The sequence below is a fragment of the Aotus nancymaae genome, unplaced genomic scaffold (genome assembly GCF_030222135.1).
Source record: "Aotus nancymaae isolate 86718 unplaced genomic scaffold, 86718_ANA_hifiasm-v0.15.2.pri h1tg000040l, whole genome shotgun sequence".
Taxonomy (NCBI): Eukaryota; Metazoa; Chordata; class Mammalia; order Primates; family Aotidae; genus Aotus; species Aotus nancymaae.
The window spans coordinates 68530745-68537303 of record NW_026988454.1 but is presented as its reverse complement, the minus strand read 5'-3'; the positions used below and the strand labels follow the sequence as shown (position 1 = coordinate 68537303).

The window sequence follows — 6559 nt, the reverse complement described above, 5'->3', positions numbered from 1 at the left end:
CTGCCATCACAGAGGTCAATCTCATTAGCCAACAGGGGAAGTTATCATCCAAAACCAATCTATAAAGACTTCAAGGGATGTTTACCTCCTCAAATGCACACACACTAACACAGGACTACACAGGTTATAAAGAATCAAGCAAATATATCACCCCCAAAGGAATCTTATAAAGCTCCAATAACCAACTCCCCAAAAATGAAAATCTAAGAATTACCCAACACATAGTACAAAACAGTCAACTCAACGAAGCTCAGTGAGACACAAGAGAAAATGGATCAACAACTAAACAAGATCAAGTATGTAATACATAACTGAAATGGGAAGGTTAATAGGAAAAAAACAGAAAACAGAAAAAAAAAAAACAAGAAACAGAAATCCTAGAGCTGAAGAATACAATAACAGAAACAGAATATTCAATAGAAAGCTTCAACAGTGGATTTGATCATGCAGAGTAAAGTATCAATGAGAAGACAGGTCATTTGAAATTAGTAGGTTAGAGGAACAAAAAGAAAGAAAAAATGTGAAGAAAGTGTATTGGACCTATGGGATATCATCAAATGAACAAATATATATAATGGGGGTCCCAGAAGGAGAAGAAAAAAAGGGGGACAGAAAACTTATTTCAAGTAATAATAGCTGAAAGTGTTCAAATTTAGGGAGGGATATGAAAAATGTTCCAAATTTAGGGAGGGATTTATGAATCACAAAAGTCCTCAAGTAAGATCCACTCAGAGAAAATCATCCTAAGACATATTATAATGAAATTTTCAAAATTCAAAGACAGGAAGAATTTTGGAAGCAGCAAAAGAAAAGAGACTCTTCACCTACAAATAAGCCTTTGTAAAATTATCATCTGATTTCACAGCAAAAACTTTGTAGGCCAGGATGGAGGATAATGATATATTAAAAGTACTGAGGGAAGGAAAGAACTGACAAATAGGCTGACTAGAGTATTATTTTATATTGGGAGAGAGTATCACCGTTCAACCTATTTTACCAGAAATGCTAAATAGAGTTCTTCAAGCTGAAATAAAAGGATGCTAAGTAACTACATAAAAACATAAAACTCACTGGTAAAGGTAAGTGTATATTCAAATTCAGAATCCTTTAATACCATAATTGTGGTGCATAAATAATTTTAACACTAATATAAATATGTAAAATAAAAAGTTTTAGTAGTAACTAGTACAATAATTTGTTAATGGGCAAAAAATACAAAATGATATAAAATGTGACATCAATAGCATAAAATATTGGAGGGGTAGAGGTAAATGTGCATCATTTTTTGTAAGCATCAAAAGTTATGTAGTTACTGGCTTACAATAGACTATTATAACTATAGGATACTTTATATAAGCTTCATGGTAACCACAAAGATAAAAGCTCCAGTATATACACAAAAGATAAAGAGAAGAAAATCAAAGTTAACAGAAAATAATCAACAAATTACAAAGGAAGAAGTGAGAGAGGACAAAAGAAGCAAAAGAACTACAAAACAATCAAGAAACAATGAACAAAGTGGCAATAGTAAGTTCTTATATATCAATAATTGCTTTAATGTAAATGAATTATTTTCTCCAATCAAAAGACAGAGTGGCCGAATGGATTAAAAACAAAAACAAGGTCCAACAATATGCTGCCCACAAGAAACTCACTTTAAGAACACATACAGATTGAAAGCAAAAGGATGTAAAAAACCTAGTTCATGCAAATGACAACATAAAGAGAGCAGGGGTGACTATATGTATATAATACAAAATAGAATTTCAGGGTCGGGCATGGTGGCTCACACCTGTAGTCCCTGAACTTTGGGAAACCAAGGCAGGTGGATCACCTGAGGTCAGGAGTTCGAGACCAGCCTGACCAACATGGTGAAACCCCGGCACTAATAAAAATACAAAATTAGCTGAGCATGGTGGTGCATGCCTGTAATCCCAGCTACTTGGGTGGCTGAAGCAGGAGAATCACTTGAACCCTCGAGGCAGAGGTTGCAGTGAGCTGAGATCATGCCATTGCATTCCAGCCTGGGAAACATGAGCGAAACTGTCTCAAAAAAAAAAAAATTGAATTCTAGTCAAAACCTATTGCAAAAAACAAATAAGGTCACTATATAATGATAAAGGGATCAATTCATCAAGAGGTGTAACAATTGTAAATATATAGGTACCCAACATTGTAGAATATAAATATAATAAAGCAAATACCAATAAAACTGAAGGGAGAAATAGAAAGCAATACAATAATAGTAATGGAGTTCAATAATTCCCTTTAAACATTGTAGAGATTAACCAGATAGACAGTCAATAAAGATACAATGGATGTGAATAACATTTGTAGACCAAACAGACATAGAATATAAATACAGAATATGCTGTCAGACAGCAGAAAAATACAAACTCTAGTCAAGTGTACAAAGAACGTTCTTTAGGATAGATTACACGTTAGTCCACATAATAAGTCTTACATAATTAAGAACACTGAAATAATATAAGTATCATTTCCTACCTCAATGGCATAAAACTAGAAATCAATAACAGGAGGAAAACTGGAAAATTTACAAATATGTGGAAATTGAACAACATACTCCTGAACAGTCAATAAGTCAAATAAGAAATGAGGAAAAAAATCTAAAAAGATCTTGAGACAAACGAAAATAGAAACACAAAATATGCAAATTCATGGGATGCAGCAAAAGCAGCTCTAAAATGAAAGTGTATAAAAATAAATGCCTACCTTAAAAAAATTCAAATAAACAACCTAATTTTATAGCCTAAGAAACTAAAATATGAAGAACAAATTAAGCCCAAAGTTAGCAAAAGAAAGAAAATAATAAACAATGGAATGAAAATAAATGAAATAAAGACTGGAGTGACAATTGAAAAGATCAATGAAACTAAGAGTTGGCTTTTTAAAAACATACACAAATTTGACAAATCTTTAAACCAAGAGATAAGGTTAAAATACACAAAATTATAAATGAAATAGCAGATGTTAAAAATGATATCACAGAAATACAAAGGATCATAAGAAACTAGTGTGAAACACGTATATGCCAACTCATTGAATAACTTGGAATAAACAGAAAAACTCATAGAATCATACAACCTGCCAAGACTGAATGAAGACATAAAAAATCTGAATAGATCAATAATGAGTAATGTGATGGAAGCAATAATCAAAGAGCTCCAACAACAACATAAAAACCACAACCAGATGGCTTCACCAGTGAATTTTAGCAAGCATTTCAAGATGAATTAATTTAAATCCTTCTCAGACTCCTTCAAAAACTTCAAGAGTAAAATATACTTCTAAACTCATTTTAAGGTCAATATTACCTCAAACCAAAGCCAAATAAGGACATTACAAGAAAAGAAAATTATAGATCAATATCCTTGATGAACATATATGCAAAAATTCTCAATGAAATAATGGCAAACCAAATTCAATGGCACATGTAAAAGATCATACACCATAATCAAGTGGGATTTATCCCTGAGATTCAAGGATGATTCTATATATAAAAATGAAGGATAAAATTTATATGATCATCTCAATAGATACAGAAAAAGCATATGACAAAGTTTAACACTTTTTAATGAGAGAGTCTCTTCAATAAATTGTGTGGGATAACTGTATATCCACATGCAAAAAACTGTTAACAAGACTATAGAAAAAATGTCCCTCGATATGATAAAGTCCATATATGACAAGCTCACAATTAATATCATAGTCAATGGTAAAGAATAAAAATTGTTCCTTTAAGATCACTGAAAAAACACAGTTGTTCCCTCTCATGACTTCCATTCAATATAGTACTGGAAGTGCTAGCCTGAGTAATCAGGCAAAAAATAAAAATCATCCACATTGGAAAGGAAAAAGTTAAATAGTCTCTGCTTACAAATTATATTTTCTTATATATAGAAAATACTAAATATACCACCAAAAACCTATTAGAACTAATAAACAAATTCAGTAAAAATGCAGAATATATAAACAACATAGAAAAATTATTTGCATTTCTATACACTAGCAACAAACTGTTGCAAAAAAATTCCACTAACAGTAGCATCAAAAAGAATAAAATATGTAGAAATAAATTTAAGAAGGTGAAAAATCTGTATACTTAAAACTCTAAGATACTGATGAAAAAATTGAAGAAGACACAAATCAATGAAAGGATATCACTTGTTCATTGATTGGAAGAATTAATATTGTTAAAATGTCTATACTAACCAAAGAGATTTATAGAGTCAAAGAAATTCCTGTTAAAATTCCAATGACACTTCTCACATATATAGAAAAAATAATCTTGAAATTCATGTAGAACAAAAAAAGACCCTGAATAGCAAAGCAATCTTGAGCAAGAAGAACAAATCTAGAGGTATTACACTTGCTGATTTCCAACAGTATTACATAGCTATAGTAATCAAAACAGTATGGTATTGGCATAAAAACAGACACATAAACCAATGGAATAGAATAGAAAGCCCAGAAAAAAATGCCACATATATCCTGTTGACTAATCTTTATCAAGGGTATCAATAATACATATTGAAGAAAAGACCATCTCTTCAATAAATTGTGTGGGATAACTATATATACACATGCAAAAAATAAAATTCAATCCTTATTTTACACCATACCCAATAAATATATTCAAGACTTAAATGTAAGAACTGAAACTGCAAAACTCCTAGAAACAACAATAGAGAAAAAGCTCCTTGACGTTTGTCTTCACAATGTTGTTTTGGATATGATATCAAAGGCACAATTGAAAAAAAATACGTAAGTGGAACTGCATCAAACTAAAAAGCTCTGCACAGCAAAGGAACCAATCAACAAAGTGGAAAAGCAACCTACAGAATGGAGAAAAATATTTGTAAATCATATATCTGATAAAGGGTTAATACTCATAATATATAAGGAACTTATATAATTCAATAACAAAAAATTACAAATAGCCTAAATAAAAAAGGCCAAAGGATTTGAATAGACTCATTCCCACAAAAGACATAAAAATGACGAACAAGTATATGAAAAGGTGCTCAACATTACTAACCATCAGGGAAATGCAAATCAAAACCACAATGAGATGCATCACCTCATATCTGTTATGAGACTATTATTAAAAAGACAGGAGATAAGTCTTGATGAGGATGTGCAGAAAAGTGAACCCTGTACATGGCTGATGGCAATGTAAATCGATACAGCCATTATGGAAAACATTATGGAGGTCCCTGAAATAATTAAAAATAGAACCACCATACAAAGCAATCCCAATTCTGGGTATATATACAAAGGAAATGGAGTCAGTATATCCAAGAGATGTATGCACTCCCATGCTTATTACAGCATTACTCACAGTAACCTAAGTGTTCATCAATTAATAAATGAATAAAGAAATATAAAATATAAAATAAATATGTATTTTGCATAAATGAATTTTACATGATGTATGCATAAAGTTATATATGAAATATATACTATATATACATACACAATAGAATATAATTCTAATGTAAGAAAAAGAAAATCCTGTCATTTGCAAAATATCGATGAAATGAACCTGGAAGATGTTATGGCATGCAAAATAAGCCAGATACTGAAAGACAAATATTGTATGATTTCACTCATATGTGGAATCTAAGGTTGGATCCATAGAAGAGAGTGAAATGATTGTTGCTTGGGGAAGATGGAGAGATTTTGTCAAAGGGTACATATTTTCAGTTATAAAACGATTAAGTTCTGGGATCTAACATACTGCATAGTGACTATATTTAACAATACTGTATTGAATACTTGAAATTTGCTAAGAGAGTAGATATTAAGTGTTCTCACCACACACACAAAAGATGGTAACTATGTGAGGTGCTGGATGTGTTAATTAGCTTGGTTGTGATAATAGTTTAACAGCTTATTGTAGATATCATATTGTGTTCTATACCTTGAACAGATGCAATTTTTATTTTATAATTATAATGTCAGTAAATCTGGGGGAAAAAGAAAAGAAAAATAGTTTAGTGCTTGGTTTCTCTTAGGTGCTCTGTAAATGACAGTTGGAGATAATGAGGAGATGGTGAAACTGACTCAACTTTCCTATAGAACCAATGTTTATGGTTTCTTTGACTAAACATAGAAATTGATCCTCCTAGTCTTAAAACTTGAGGATCACTTCTTGGCCTTTTGGCTAAGATCAAGTGTTGGAAGCTACATTTTTCTTATCTGAGTTTCTTACTTAGGAAAGCAATGATCAAGACTCCCAGATAGTATCAAATATCTGAAACTCATTGCAATATCAAATATCTGATATCAAATATCTGATATCAAATATCAGATCACTGCATTTGACCAATGAGACATCAGACCTCCTCATCCATCATGATTGCCTAACTAACCACTTGCTTCCTGTTGATAAACTCTTCTTCCTTACCCCTCCTTAATTCCCATTTTCCTACACGTGGTTACATCTCTTCCCTGCTATATAAACCACTAATTTTAGTTGGTCAGGGAGATGGATTTGAGACTGGTCTGTCATCTCCTCAGCTGCAGCAACCAATTA

At 31.6% G+C, this 6559-nt stretch overlaps 1 pseudogene; it reads left to right on the top strand.

The window, feature by feature from the left end:
• The first annotated feature begins 6167 nt into the window (after positions 1-6167).
• On the top strand, positions 6168-6317 carry LOC135268417 (U2 spliceosomal RNA; annotated as a pseudogene).
• Positions 6318-6559: the final 242 nt, after the last annotated feature.